Consider the following 15952-nt stretch of genomic DNA (forward strand, 5'->3'; position numbering starts at 1 on the left):
GTCAATAATGCCAAGAAAAGAAGATCATAGATTCTCCCTGCTTGACAATAAATATTTTCAAAAAATAGTTATAATATAAAAACAATATTTATAATTTGGAGAAGCTAGTGCAAAGATTCAGAGGAATTGCTGGTTGATATAATTAGCCAGAAAAATTAGATTTTTAAGAACAGAAAAGATCTTTGAACTATAGTTTAGAGGGGTTTCTGACTCTCACAGGTTGCCTGTGGCCCAGGGTTGCCATCCAGACAACCTAATGCACTTCTCTGAAAGATGAGGAATGCTGGACTCACCAAAATTAGATGACTTCAGCTCTTATTTCAGGGTGAATAAACGTTTAGGAAGTTATATACAAAGTTCTGAGAACTGGAAAACCTACATAGAGAACTAGAGTCTGAAGTTGGCGATGAGGGTGGTCAGTGAGTCAAAAGAAACTGTCATTCTGACCAAAGTCTGTGGTTCTGTAGATATCAGTGAATAAATACAGTCTGGAGAACAGCCAGATGAGGAGAGAACTAGGACCAAACCTGACTGCTGCATGCCACAGCATGGTCGCAATCCTCTGGCTTCCAGATCAGCAGGAAGGCTCTCCCTTCCTCAGGAATGAGAGTGGTGGCTTTAAAGGAAGAGTGGATGACTCCTGAATCACTAGAGCACAGCGGCAGATGATGCAATGTTCACACCTACATAATATCCAAATATTATCCCAAATTAATAATTAGTAATATTTTCTGCATGAACCGAATACTGACAATAAGGCATTATATGCTTTTCTTTTACAAAATAAAACAAAACAAAACGGGTGTGTTCAAATGTTTAGCCATTTTGTGATGATGAGTTTAGTGTTGTGTTAACCAATAAAAACCCAAGACAAAATAAAAAGTTAATTTTCCCATCTTTATCAAGGTAATAAATAAATGAGAATAACTAATCTTAAAGAGAAAAATGTATGCTATAGTAAAAAATATTTCATAAAAATAATGCTTGAAATAGAATGATTAATAATAAAAAATTTTAAAAATGCTTGGTACTATTTCTATTCTTATAAAATTTTGGTATAAAGAACTTTGGGTAGTGAAGGATGGCTCAGTGGTTAAGAACACTGGCTGTTCTTCCAGAGGCTCTGAGTTCAATTCCAAGCACCCACATGGTGGCTAGATACTGTCTATAACTGCAGTGCTATGGGAACTTGTACCTTCTTCTATTATGCAAATGTGTTTGCAGACAGAACACCCATATATATGTATATATACCTTAAAAAAAAAAACCCAAAGATTTTGGTACTAACAGGTTTGGCAGCCAAGAGAGATGACTTCCTTTTTTGACACTAAAAGTTTGTAGTTCCAAGAGTTTGGGACTTCGATTTTAAAGTGTTTCTCTCTACTTATCCCAAGAGAAGATAATGAGAATTTATTTTAGTAGTTTTGTATTGAGGTAAAGCATACATAGCCTAACATTAATAGATGAATGTACAGTTATGTGGCTCTACATGCTGTGTGTAATACCTGAAGCTTAGTTGTATACTTATGGTATGCAGAGCACTATGAGATAGATCATTCTATTTGGGGCTCACTACCACTTGTAAGAAAGAGAACTTTAGTATCAAGCCCTTTAAATTCTAGAAAATGCCAGAAATGTCATTTAAACGCTGATCTAGCATCATTCTGTGAAGTGTCTTTTTTTTCCTTACTTTCACCAAATCCAGACATATCTGGTAACCCCAAACTTTCTCCTAGATTACCTCAGTACCCCAGACTTGCCTGGCACAGAACACAAATGGCTGTAGTGTTGATGCCCCAGACTGGATATTTAAGATCCCAACAAGTACTAGAGTCACAAGACTAAAGAGATCATATCTTACTTGTGCCCTAAACATAACACACACTTATGACACCATTCTCCTCCTCCTGTGGTCTATCTGCAGAGGCCAAGGGATGAGGGAGGGGTTTAAGTTTGCTGGGAGTCTAGTGTCTGTCTCCTTTCATGTGCAAAGCCTCATTGTACTGTTTTATTCCCTTTCTTGACTCTCCTATAGCCTTGGATCAGAGGTTAGGTCTCTAACTAAGCTGACCTCCCTGAGGCTGTCCCCTGGCTACCCCCTTCCCATCATTGGTCACATCCTTTCGTGACTGTCCAGTTTTTCTGTTGTGCACGGAGCCCTGGAGGCCCCTGAGCATAAAGCAGGTCATGAATCAGTTCTCTATGTCCTTGAGAAGGATGGCAGAATGTGTTCATAGATATCAGTCCGTTAGAAGCTTCCTTCTCTACTGGTGGCTAAAAGGTCTTTTCAAATACAGACTAGGATGTCCTCAAATCTTGGTGACAGGGGGAAATGAGAGCCAAAATCTCTTTGGGAGTCACAGCAGCAGGTCCATTTATTCAACTGGGCTCAGTTGAGATCTTCCCCCAGGTCTGAAGAGCAAGGTCTTTTGGTTTGTTTTTGTTTTTGTTTTTGTTTTGTCTCTGGAGTTACCAAAAGTCCAATTCTCTCCTTGCCCTTCTTTGTGTCCCAGCAGATGCCCACAGATCAGACTTGTGCAGGCTTGTGCCAACAGCTGCTGAGTGCTCTTGCTTAAGCCTCTGCCAGAAAGGTCCTGGCATCAAGAATTTTGGGTCATAGAGCAGGGCTGGTCCAGGGATCCTTGGTCCCTCAGAGGCTGCCACTCTGGACATTTTCCACCACACAGCAAAATGTCAAGCTCAGGAGGTCGACAGCCAGGAGAGATTCCAGTTGAATCTTGGGGGGACCGCATTGCTTATTAATTTATACTTGGTAGGCCACAGCAATAATGCACTCTCAGCAATGATCCACCTGTCATGAATAGCACAAGCCAAGCAAATACTGACGCTGTTCTGTAGACAGGGATGCCTGATATTACATAGACACATTCTTGGTGTAAGAAACTAAGATCAAGGTTAACTGATTCAAGGATGACAAGTAGAAGCTCATCTACCTGACTACCTACTAAGTGCTACAAACATGTTTTCACCCCTGCTAGAAAGCGGTCTCTGCTCTATTTCAAATAAATAAATAAAAGAACAAAGTAAAATATATTTATGGCCAAAGAGTAGGCACCAAATAAGAACAGTCAAAGGAAGATGTTACTGAATGGATGGAGACTTTAAAATAGAAAAGTTTCCTTTACCTCAAATCCATGCATAATTTAGAATTCTTTACATCTTGGCTCAAATCAATGCATTAATAAATGAGCTATCACTTTTGCAAAGAAGGGGGAAAAAATGGTGCTTACTTCTTTTGAGCCTAATTGGCAAGATGTGTTGGCTCTCATACAGAAGCTGCTGTTACCTCAACTGACCTTAAGTAGTTGTCTGCTGAGTAAATGCAATCTGACCCATCCTAGCCTTTTTTCTAAAGCGGTGCAGGATATTATGCTTACCCCATGCTGGCAGCCAGGAGGTGTGACGGAGGAAAGTGGAGAAGGCAAACCCAGGGACTGTCCAAGATTGTGGTTTCCAGCGGAGGCAGGGACCAGCTGAAGAGACTCTCTTCCTCCCCACCAGTGTCTGGCAGTGTTCACTAAAAGATTTGCAAATGTGGACGTGGCTTCTGGCTTCAGCTCACTCTCAGATCTTTCCTTCTGGACCCCTGGCCATAGCAGAATCAGAGTTCAGGTCTGCATTCGCCACTCAATCTGCTGCTCGAAAGGGGAAGTCAAAACACAGAAACCCATATTTTTGCATAACTCAACTGAATTACTAGATTAAGATTAGGGATCAGGAAAGGGAAAATGTATAAATGTATATAATAAATGTATATAATGTGCCAATTAATATAGTCTATAGTGTAACGCTAGCAACTAATTGCCAAATTCCTTGTTGGGTATCCACTGACTCAGCCCTCCAAAGAGGTCAGTTTGTCTGACACAGAGGGTTGGGGCCAACCTGATTCTTCTACACAGACACTCCATAGCACCTATCCACAAACCTGTCCAGCTATCCCAGGACTATACATAATGATGCTTTTCATTCAGAACCAAGTCCCCTGACAACACTTCATTTCTCACCCCCTGCTGGTGAGCCAGGTGTCTGCCAGGAGTGCGCATGGAGGACATCAGAGGTGTGTTGCCTTTTTTTTTTAAATCCTCCAGGGAGGCAATTATCTATTAGCAGACATCATCTTAGTCATTTTTTTTGAAATGTTGACTTTCTCTGCTCTATAAAATAGAAACAATGATAATTAAACTTTATTTCCTAGCATTTTTCCCTGTGCTACAATTTTATCTTTTCTGAGCTATATGATCACTGAGAGTGAGTGACAGAGAAAAGAAAACTGAAGCAATGCAAAGGAGAAAACATTTCAGTTGTTTCAAAATGACATGGAGCAGTTGAAGTGATGAGATGAACAAAGCCCATTTTTAGGCAAAAAAAAAAAAAAAAAAAAAAATCCCAAAACAAAAAACATTGCTAGGACAATACACACACATTCTCATGTCCATGTCTATATATATATCACACACAAACACACACACATATATTGCACACATCACAGCATACACAAATAAAATGTATGCATAACACACATACATCACATAAACAACATACATAAATTATACACAGTTATCAAGCACGTCGTATATATGTATCACACACATAATACAGACATCATATATGCAAACATAGCCATTAACTTCCTACAGGAATGGCATCGTGAGCATCTTCATACTGCAACTGTTCACCAATCACAGTGATGTCCCAGGGACTCAGCAAGGCATAATTGTGATGAGGCTGAGGCTGAGGGGGACTTTACTCAGTGATGGACATTCTCAGCTGGACTCTGATCAGAAACTAGAAACGGTGTTAGGACATCTGTGAATAGCTTAAGAGCCAAATGAACTTGTTCATTTTCTCTTCAGGGAATGCAACAATAATGGGCTGAAGCTTCTTGTGTCATGGATAGCTAAGCAGAAGGATGAGCAGGAAGGGGTGGGGCCAGCAAGAAGCCTGCTTGGATGGGATGGTTGCTGCCAAGACCAATGACCTTGAGACCCACATATTGAAAGAGGGGAATGACTCTACTAAGTTGTCCTCTGGCCTCCACACATTCTGTGTGGCACACGCATGCCCCCACACATACATATGCACAAATAAATAAACATTAAAACTTGTATTTAAAAAAGGAAGAAGTTTAGAGTAAAAGTCACACACACACACACACACACACACACACACACACACACACACACACGAGATAAAAACCGAAGAGGCACAATCAAGAACGAAGCTTGAGATTGCTGCTCCTCTCAGTTCCGTCCCTGACCCAGTTTGTTTCTGCTTGCCAAAGTCCTGCTATTTCCCCATCACTCAGGTATGTCTCCTCTTCCCTTTCCCACCTCCCTTCCACCCAGCCCGCCCTCCTGCCAGCGTCACAGGAACTCCCGAGGCGCGCCTTGCTCCTGACCACTCAGCACTTCCGGAACAGTATTAGGTACTGTCTATAAGTGTTTTATTAATGTGTGTACACACACAAGCATATATGAGTCTTTCTTATATATTTATGCCATCCACAGATATTAACAGATCTATTAGTGCAGTGTTGAAGTCATAATGGGAAGCAACCGTCGATATTTGTTCTCAGTAGGAGAGCAGGAAAAGGAAAGAAGTCATTTCAGTGTGGTATGATAATTAAACTGAAGAGGTGTGACCAAGTTCCTCAAAAGACCTTATTAGCAAAGATGTAACAACTTTTCTTGGGAAAGGTGAGATCTGTGCTAACACGTGCATCATCTGGAGAAAAGGAGACTCCACGCTGATGCACAGGTGGCCACGCCTCCCGTCGACTCCGGATTGAGCACCTTGCTGCCCCCGCCATGTCTTCCTGAACTCGCCATCAGCAAGCCATCCAGACCCTCCATATAAATGATAGATTGCTGCCAAGGAGTCCAGGTGACTGGTGCTCTAATGTCTTGTCGTCAGCTGTACGTGACAGTTTGGCCATAAACTTGTCTCTGTGTAGTCAGCATGATTTTAGGTAACGTAATTTTCAATCTGTCCACATTGAGCAAGATGAAAACTCTGCCTGTGTCCTCACTTATTTTTGTCCTGGTGGCCTGAAAGTAATGATTCTGATGCATAAAATTGAGACGCGATCAATAGTCTCTTGAATATTTTCCAACAAAAAAAAAGCTTTTAAGAATCATTTCCTCTTTAGCAGCTCGTGCTGAAAAGACAAGAGAGATAACAGATATCTTTAAGTTTTATAACTGAACTCCAATATAGAGTCATCTACTTTTTAAAATATATAGTCAAATTTTCTAAAACTTGACCCTTTGATAAAAAATCTGGTATAAATGCATAGTGAATTAAATACATTAATCAACCATCCATTTTTTATTCACTTCACTCAATAAAGTATGTATGGTCCATAGTAAAACTCAAAGTCAGCAAATGCCTATATTTCCGGTAATTCCCCCATAGAGCCATCATGTGTCTATGAAATGTTTGCATGTCCCCAAAGCATATGATTAACCTGAAAATTCCCTGTCTCAAATTTTAACCTACTCTGAGACCAGATTCATCAGCACATATATGACATAAAGTGAGGTGATTCTTCCTCCAAGAATGGGCTCTTTTTTTTTTTTTTTTTTTTTTTTTTTTTTTTTGAGACAGGGTTTCTCTGTGTAGTCCTGGCTGTCCTGGAACTTACTCTGTAGACCAGGTTGGCCTTGAACTCAGAAATCCACCTGCCTCTGCCTCCCAAGTGCTGGGGTTAAAGGGTGCGCCACCAATGCCAAGAATGGGTTCTAAGAGTCAATAGTTAAAAGGAGACAGCAGAACAGCACACAGTGTTTGGATCTACCCAATGAGGGTGTCTCAGAGAGAACGCATGCCTCTCCTGAAGCTCAGTGGGCTCTCTCGTCAGGGCCACCATCCCCAACCAGAAAACCTCGTTGTTAAGTTGTTTGAACCAACAACTAATTGCATGGCTTTGCTAAGTCACTCTGAGTCTTAGGTTAGGTTGCCAATAATATGAGCATCATAATTGGAAATGCCTATGGCTTCAAACCTATTGTGGCACAGGGTACTTTTCCTTGATATGCCAGCTTTCCTGGATCCTGACTCTGTTTTTTGGTTTGTTTTTTAGTAGAAGCAAAAGGAAATTGTATAGGAAGAATTGACCATTTAAAATTTTACAGTTTTATGTGTTGATTGATGTCTGCCTTGCATATCTACACACAGTCAAATATGTGGTTCAGTTATGGAAGACTGAAAGAAGCTGAGGAGAAGGATCTACGCTATGATCTGTTTCGTGAAGATACACCAGACTTTCATATCTGTTTAATATCTGTCGTATTAGACACCATGACACAAAACAACCCCAAAATAAGGGGGATAAAGAAGCAGTAGGAGGGTGGAGAGAGTAAGGGGCATCAGACAATGGATCAAGTGAGAGAGGTAATAAAGATTGGGAAAAGCATGTTTCATTCATTTGCTCCTTTACTTAGTTTTACATGTAGGGCTTTCTTTTATTGGATATTTTCTTTATTTACATTTCAAACGTTATCCCCTTTCTCCATTTTCCTCCCCCCTGGGAACCCCTGTCACATTCTCCCTCCCCCTGCTTCAATGAGGGTGTTCCTCCACCCACCCACCCACTCCCACCTCCCTGCCCTTGATTACCCTACACTGGGGCATCTATTGAGTCTTCATAGGACCAAGGACCTCTCCTCCCGCTGAAGCATGACAAGGCCATCCTCTGCTACATAAGCATCTGGAGCCATGTGTACTCCTTTGTTGATGGCTTAGTCCCTGGGAGCTCTGGAGGAGGCGGGGTCTGGTTGGTTGATATTGTTGTTCTTCCTATGGGGTTGCAAAGCCCTTCAACTCCTAATTTCATGGATGAAATGACAGTTACTTAGATGGATAAAAATAGAGGAGGAAGAGAGAATCCAGGTTCCTGTGAGGCAGAATTAGGTATTTGTTTCAGAAACTGTAAGTTTGAGTGTCTATTGAACCACTCGCACATTATATATACACAGGAATCTGGAGCTTTGGGTAGAGGTTGGGGACATAACTTCAATGTAAGAATCATTGTCCAAAAGGTGGCTTTCAAAGTACTGAGACTAGAGAACCTTAGGTAGCCGAAAGAGCCCAGGCTTGAACTTACAGAACTCAGCACTCAGAGGTCAGAGAAAGCAGGAGGTCTCCACATAAAAGGTGGAGAAGGTAAGCTGGCCATGTGGGAGGAAATCAAAGAGATCAGGGTAAGTGAAAGCCAAGAGAAAGGACATTCTAAAAACAAGTAACTACTTGACTGTGTAAAAGCCTATGCAAGAGAAGACAGATACAAACAGGAAAGTATTCCTTTGATTTGGCTAAGTGAGAGACCACGTGCCATACTGTGCTTTCCAAGCTGTGCGAGAGGAAGCCAAGATCCATGAAAGGGGTAATACTGAAATCCTTTTTCATGACTGTAAAATTAGTAAGAAGAATTAGATATCATCAGGACTTCTAAATTTAACCTGTATCTACCGCTTCTCTATGAAAATGTGATATTAGAATCTCCCTGACAACGTCATGGAGTTCTGAAAATTAAATAAGATGTAGAAAGGCAAGCTGCCTACCAAGGTGGACTCCCCTTGCAATTGTTCCAACGAGTAGCAGGCACAAAGGATTGTTTAATTTCCTATGATAATAACCACTGGTACTGAGTTCAGCTTTGTTCCCTCCCCACACACAGCTCAGTTCAGTATAGACATTTCAAACTCATTCTTGGATATTCTGTACCTTTTTTTTGGCTAATATCCACTTATTATCGAGTACATACCATGCTACCATGCATGTCCTTTGGGGTCTGAGTTACCTCAGAAGGGAGGGAAGGAGGGACCTGGGCGGGAAAGTGGACTGGACAGGGCGTTGGAGGGGAAGGGGAACCTGATCTGGTATTGGGAGAGGGAAAAGGACTGAAGCCCTGAGTGTCAGCAGAAAGAATGGAAACAGGCAACTTCAGGAAATAGGAGGTTGAGGGGGGACCTTCCAAAATGCACCAGAGACCTGGCAGGTAAGAGACTCTTGAGAACCAAAGGGAGGGACCTTAGATGACATGCAGACAGTAGGGACAGGGAACTTATAGAGCCCACCTCCAGCAGGAAGACAGGGCATCAAGTGAGGGATGGGGTTGCCATCCCACAGTCACAATTCTGACCCATAATTGTTCCTGTCTGAAAGAATTACAAGGATGGAAATGGAGAGGAGTCTGAGGAAAAGAAGGTCCAGTGACAGGACCAAAGTGGGATCCAGCTCAAGGGGAGGCCCAAGGCCTAACACTATTACTGAGGCTAAGGAGTGCTCACAAAACGGGATCTAACATGACTGCCCTCCGAAAGACCCAACCAGCAGCTGAAAGAGTCAGATGCAGATATTTGCACCCAACCAATGGACAAAAGCTGCTAATGCCCGTACTTCAATTATGGAATACTGAAAGAAGCTGAGGAGAAAGGTGATCCTGTAGGAAGACCAGCAGTCTCAATTAACCTGGATCCCCGAGATCTCTCAAACACTGGACCACCAAACAGGCAATATATACCAGCTGATATGAAGCCCTCAACACAAATTCAGCAGAGGACTGCAGAGTTTGGGTTCAGTCAGAGAAGATGCACCTAACCCTCAAGAGACTGGAGGCCCCAGGGAGTTTTAGAGGTCTGGTGGGGTAGGGGGTGGAGGCATCCATGTGGAGACAGGGGTGGGGGGTATGGAGGAGGTGTGGGATGTAGAGCAGTCAGAGGGTGGATCTGGGGGTGGGGTGGGAAATGGAATATGGAGTGTAAAAAATAAATTAATCTAAAAAAAGAAAAAGAAAAGAAAAAAATAAGTCATTCTTAACCAGTCAGCAGTAAGCATTTGAGCTGGGGTTTGAACTCGTGTTCTCTGGCACAGAAACCAGGTGCTTCAACACTAAGCCACTCGGCACCGAATCTACCAAAACTTGGGTCAGTTCTGAAGAGGAAATAGAGACATTTCGTGGTACTGGCACCAGTCCAACTTAGAAAAAAATAAAAGCAGACAGTACCACAATAAGCAAGCTACCCAGTGCCAGGTCTACTGGGGAATAATTCACAAGAAGAAAGTCAGGGGTTTCAATTTCAACAGTTTCAGGGTTTCTAGGACACTGGACACTTCCAAAAAGTTGATACACTTTAGACATTGTCGTCACAGTTCTCTTTTTCCCTGGAAAAGGGAAAGGCACAGAGAGTAAGCTTTAATTATTTCCTCAGATGCACTTATCCATCCCTGAAGGGGTAGTATATTTCCAACAGGGAAACAGTGTGAGAATTTATATCCCAGACAAGAGATCGAGGGACTAGTATGACTCAAGGAAGAATACTTAAGGGGCCTCCACTGCATTTGACTGCCACAGCTCTTATCAGACTTGCTGATGAAGTCAAAATGATCCTTGCTTATCTACTAGCACGTGCATGCTGGCACAGAAACACACACACACACAGACACACACACACATACACACACACCACTGCCCCCGAGTCCACAAAAGATACTGAAAGCTCCCTTTGCAGCCAGATGACTCCTTTGTATGTCACCCAATCTTTTATGGCCCTCAGGAATTCTTGTCAGAGGACACTCTGCCCAGGGTAGCCCCTGAGGAGGACATCATCTCTTCATTCTCTTTTGCAATATTCTTTGGTATCCTTTTCTCACAAGATAAAAACAGCCTTTCCAAGCAAGGAGTGTGTGTTTCAACTCCAGTTTGCAACCATGCACACACCCTGACACCCCACTCCCAGCTTTGGAGGGGCCCCAGAAGTACAAAAAGTCAGGAGAGGGTCCTGGGTTCAGTGTGGGGTAAATGGTGAAGAGGCAGCACCAGGTCCCTCAGCCCTTAGGATGAGATGCCCCCTTGAGCCCAGCACTCCTTTGCTGCAGCCTACAATCACAAGCAGACATTCTTTCCACAACATTGCCAGGATCAGTGGTCAGTGTTACTCCGGGGCCCAAGGGCATTCTAGGACTCCGCAAGAAAAACAGTGACCAGATTTCCTCATCTCCATCAGGGTCTTCATCATCGTCCTCACCAAACACTCTTTTTGTTTTGTTTTGTTTTGTTTTGTTTTGTTTCTACGAGACAAGGTTTCTCTGTGTAGCCCTGGCTGTCCTGGAACTCACTCTGTAGACCAGGCTGGCCTTGAACTCAGAGATCCGCCTGCCTCTGCCTCCGGAGTGCTGGGATTAAAGGCATGCACCTCCCCCCCCCCCCCCCCCCCCCCCCCGCCCAGCTCTCACCAAACACTCTTATTACTTCACCTACACCAGTCATGCACTACCCCAAGTATGGGGCAGCTGAAAGGCAGAGCCATGGTCGGCCAAGCCCTACCTTACTTAGGGCACTAAGAAGGCTGGCTTCAGGGTAACCAGTCCAGTCTAAGACATTCCTTTCTCCTGTCCCTCGACAATTCCCCTGCTAAGGCCACTGATGGCCGCTGGGCTGGACACCATGCATACACCTTCTGGACCACTCTTTATAGATGGGTTTAAGACTTTTCTCCATGCTGTGACCCTCCCATGTCGCTCCATTAGGTGGACCTTCACAGTATCTCGGCAACCAACAGCAAAACTGGACCAGGGGTTCAGGTGCAGAAGGAAGAAGACCTTATTTCTTTTGCAAGGACTCACTGCCACTTGGCCCCATTGGCATCTATAGAGCTGGCCCCCAGAACGCCAGAGGAAGATGGGGCGGGATCTCAGCCATATGGAACACAGCAGTGAAGATCTCGGCTCAACAAAACAAACTAAAGAAACAATTGTTCCTGAACCAGATTTTGGCTGATATTTTGGGGAACTTGGCTGATGGTTTAACCTGTTCAAAAGATTTTTATTTCTTTTACTTTTTCTTACTTCTTTTATTGCTGTCATTGTTTGTTTTGTGAGAAAATATGATCAAGTATCCATGTGATGATCCAATATATGTAGTTTTGAAATATACAGCCTAATTCCTGAGAACATACAACATGACAATGAGCCTTTTGGTATCATAATCTGGGATTCTCAGGAGAGAAACTTCTAGGATGCTGGCTGTGTTCTGGTTCTTAAGGGTGGTAGTTATTGACATGGTCTCTGTATAAAAGTTCATAGAATAGTATTTTTATGAGTTGTGGGTTTTTCTGTATAAATTCTATTCTTAAAAGTTTACTTAAAATACAATTTTAAGACTATATCATTTGCCCATGGGTTCGTGTTTATTTAACTTATTTATTCTTGCTGTCCATGTAAGATATTCAACTTGTAATACTCTATCAGAAACTTGCTGTTGATTTATTTCTCATGGTGCACATGTTTCACCTTTCTAAAAATCTTGGCCTATTTTCTGGAGCTCCTGGAAACAGAGGTGCTGGGTCACATGAGAGTTCCGGTGTGTTCTAGAGATGGAACCCAGCACCTTACACATCGCACAACTTCGCACAACTTAGCTACAGCTCTGCAGATGTGAACCCTTCAGACCACACCAACACCTTGCTCAGCTGTTCCATGGGAAGACTTCACTTTTGGCAATACCAAGGGTAGACCTTATTTTAGACAGAGTTTTATGTTTGCAGCCCTTATCCTGCCTGACCTTTAGGAGGTCTGACATGTTAGCAATGTCTTCTCTCATGAAACTATGTTTGGCTTTGGCTTTCTGGTTGACTCCCTGCCTAACCTGCCTCCCCCCCCCACCCCCTTTCTTGCCTAGGTACACTGCTTGCTGCAGTCCACGTCTGGGCTTATTTTCTCACCTTTGAAAGGATGTGTCTCATACTCTCCCCCACTCTCCACGTACACAGTTCTCTCTCCAGTTTCAACTCCCCACCTTTTCAGCGCTGGCTGCCAACAGCTGGCTGGCTGCTTTCATGTCTTGATGTTATCTGGGATATAATTAAGTATTACAAATGATGTTTAATGGCCTGAAGAATATTTGAAAAGGCAGAAGGCAAGACTGATAATATTTAGATGCTCAGAGACTGTAGGAGTCACACAGCATTTCCTCCAGCCTCCAGCTAACATTTCCTCCAACCCCTGGCACCCTCTCCCTCTCCCTTCCCCTCTCCTCTCCCCCTTTCCCCTCTCTCCCTCTCTCCCTTCCTTGTTCACACTATTGTCAGTTTATTTTAATTTACTTTACCTCTGAATTGGTTTCCATCAATGATTTCCCCCCACCTTTTCTAACCAGAAGCACTAAAATTTAAAATAAGAAACTAAAGGTCTTGTTTCCTAAAAATAAATATTACAATTTAACTTGCTGCTCTGAATTTAACTATCTCTCCTCAACCAGAAACAAAAAAAGCATCAAATGATTATTTTACATTGCTTAAAGGGTTGTACTAATGTTGGTTATGTTTATTATATCAGATTCTTGTAGTGAATTCTTTTTCTGAGATTTTTTAAGACCAGTGCTTGTGGTAGATGTATATATTGTCGGAAGAGAAGCTGCGGCACAGACTGGGCATCTTAGTTAGCTAGGTCACTGTGTGGCAAGGCACAGATAGTTTTATTCAAGCCTGGGCTGTCTTTATTCCTGACTCCAAGGTCTTTGCCTTTGTGCTGGGAGCTCCAGGGATGTTGTTAACTTGAGCAATATTAATCTCTTTGATCCTCACTCTCCAGAGAAAGGAGCAGAGAGCATGCCACTCTGAAACGGAGATATCCATGATAGTCTCTTCCCCCCACATCGCCCTCTTTGATCATCACAAGGCAGATTATTAAAATTAACAGTGCGATTGGAGCCCTGGGTGGTAGCCAGAATCCTCAGGAAGGACAGAGGCCTGAGCCTGCTCAGAGTCGGAGATGGAGAAACCACAAGTGTTAGAAGCTTTGAAGGGGCTGAGGAGGTATCATAGTAGATAAAGTGCTGGCTGGCAAGCATGAACCCGAGTTTGGGTTATCAGAGCCTGAGTAGATCTGGGTGCTGTTAATAGCCCCGGTGCTCCTATGCTGAGATGAGAGGCTCAAACAAGTGACTTGGTAGAAGCTCAGTGGATAGCTAGCCTGCTGCATACAGAGGCAAGCAAGAGACTCTCTAGACTCTCTCTTGAACAGAGTGGAAGGTGAGATTCAACCCCCAAGTTTGTACTCTGACCTCCACACATGCACTCCCAGCTGGACTCCCAGATACATCATATGCATCCACTCAAAAGGATGTTTAAAGAGGCTTTTAAACCACAATGACATCCAATATGGGACACCGCAAATGGCCTCTGTTTTTTTTTAGCCCCCACCTTCTTCACCCACCAAGACTATGGGATAAAGGAAAGCAGAGAAAGTTGGGCACATTCTCCATTACTTATAAACTGAGTGGCCTATGTATGAGCTGTTCAAGGTAAAGTGCATACTAGGAACGGCTTGACTGAAATTACATTTTTTAGTGTGTAAAGCTTTTGAGGCCAGGTGATTTATTACAGGCATCGGACCACTCTAGACTCCTGGCATATTACCTGCAGCCCTAAGAATTTTGAGCTGGTAGTTACTCGGATATTTAGGAGCACAGCAAGGCGTTTATTGGAGCTCTTGCTTTCTCTTTTTATTGGCTTGTTACAAAGAAACCCTACCATCCATTTGCTTGTCTGTATCATTCACACCCATTTATTACAGAGAGAGAGAGAGAGGGAGGGAGAGAGGGGGGGAGGGAGGGGGGGAGAGGGAGAGGGGGGAGAGAGAGGGGGAGAGAGAGAGGGAGAGAGAGAGAGAGAGAGAGAGAGAGAGAGAGAGAGAGAGAGAGAGAGAGAGAGAGAGAGGAAGAGGAAGAGAGAGAGAGAGAGACTTGTATTTCCACCCTATAGTTATAGTCAAGACGTGAGTGTAGTTAAATTAAAGAGTATCATGGCATTCAGAAAAGGAAAGGCATTGCCTGTGCTGAGCAGCCCATGCTAAGGACTGTGGCTGAGGACAGTGAGGCACGGCAGCGCTGTCACTGTGAAGAATGCGATCCACACTTTCGAGACAGATACTCAATTTATATGAAGCTCTTTCTGATTCCTCAAGACCAGACAGGCAGGGTGCTACGTAAAGTCCCTGGTGATCATCTGCCAGGTGAAGGGATCACACTTGTTGCTTTCTTGCTATCTACTTTTGAATCCAAAAGAAAAAGATAACAGTCCCCGAATTCCTAAAGCCCTGGGTGTCCACTGGCCCCAGGCTAGAATCAGGACCTGAACTTTCTGCTGCGAAGGCAGGAAGAACATTTGGTTGAGGCTCTGGAGGTTAAAATAGACTTCAGAGCAAGTAGGGGGAGCATCAGGATTCAGAGAAGCAGCTAACAGCCAGATCCACCATGGCACAGATGCTTGCTAATGCACGAGGTACATTTCTGTCTCTCCTACCAACAAGAGATGTTCCTAAGGGCACTGGCTTTCTCCAGTCCATGCTTTACTCTGTCACCCATATAGAGGCTGGAACAGGGCAGATACACAATGAATGTTTTCTTAAAATGGCAGAGCAGCCTGTACCCATCCATGACACAAGAAGCTTCAGCCCATTATTGCTGCATTCCCTGAGGAGAAAATGAAGAAGTTCATTTGGCTTTTAAGCTACTCACAGATGTCCTAACACCATTTCTGATTGGAGTCCAGTTGAGAATGTCCATCACTGAGTAAAGTCCCCCTCAGCCTCAGCCTCAGCCTCATCACTCTTATGCCTTGCTGGGTCCCTGGAACATCACTGTGATTGGTGAACAGTTGCAGTATGAAGATGCTCACGATATCATTCCTGTAGGAAGCTAATGGCTATGTTTTAAATGGGGTTATATTCTCCACCAAGGCCCACAGACGAAAGCACTGTATACACTGAAATGTTTTTATAATATGCTCCATCAGCCCACAGTCAGGCTACGAGGCACCAGCAGTTAGCTGGGCTGGGAGCCAAGCCAGAGCTGAGTCTCTCTGATGGCTGAGGTCCTTTGCCTCTCAGCTGTTTATCAATATCTTTCTTGAAGGAAAAGAGAAAGGAGCCA

The 15952-nt window shown here is 43.4% G+C and overlaps 1 long non-coding RNA gene across 1 annotated transcript in view; it reads right to left on the minus strand.

The window, feature by feature from the left end:
* Positions 1-5496: 5496 nt before the first annotated feature.
* Positions 5497-15952, minus strand: part of Gm36536 (predicted gene, 36536) — a 97159-nt gene continuing 86703 nt past the window's right edge. Inside the window, exon 4 of the long non-coding RNA NR_151528.1 lies at positions 5497-6178. This is a non-coding gene — a long non-coding RNA (predicted gene, 36536). The remainder of the gene's footprint in view (positions 6179-15952) is intronic.

The sequence above is a fragment of the Mus musculus genome, chromosome 1 (genome assembly GCF_000001635.26).
Source record: "Mus musculus strain C57BL/6J chromosome 1, GRCm38.p6 C57BL/6J".
In the NCBI taxonomy this organism is placed as follows: domain Eukaryota; kingdom Metazoa; phylum Chordata; class Mammalia; order Rodentia; family Muridae; genus Mus; species Mus musculus.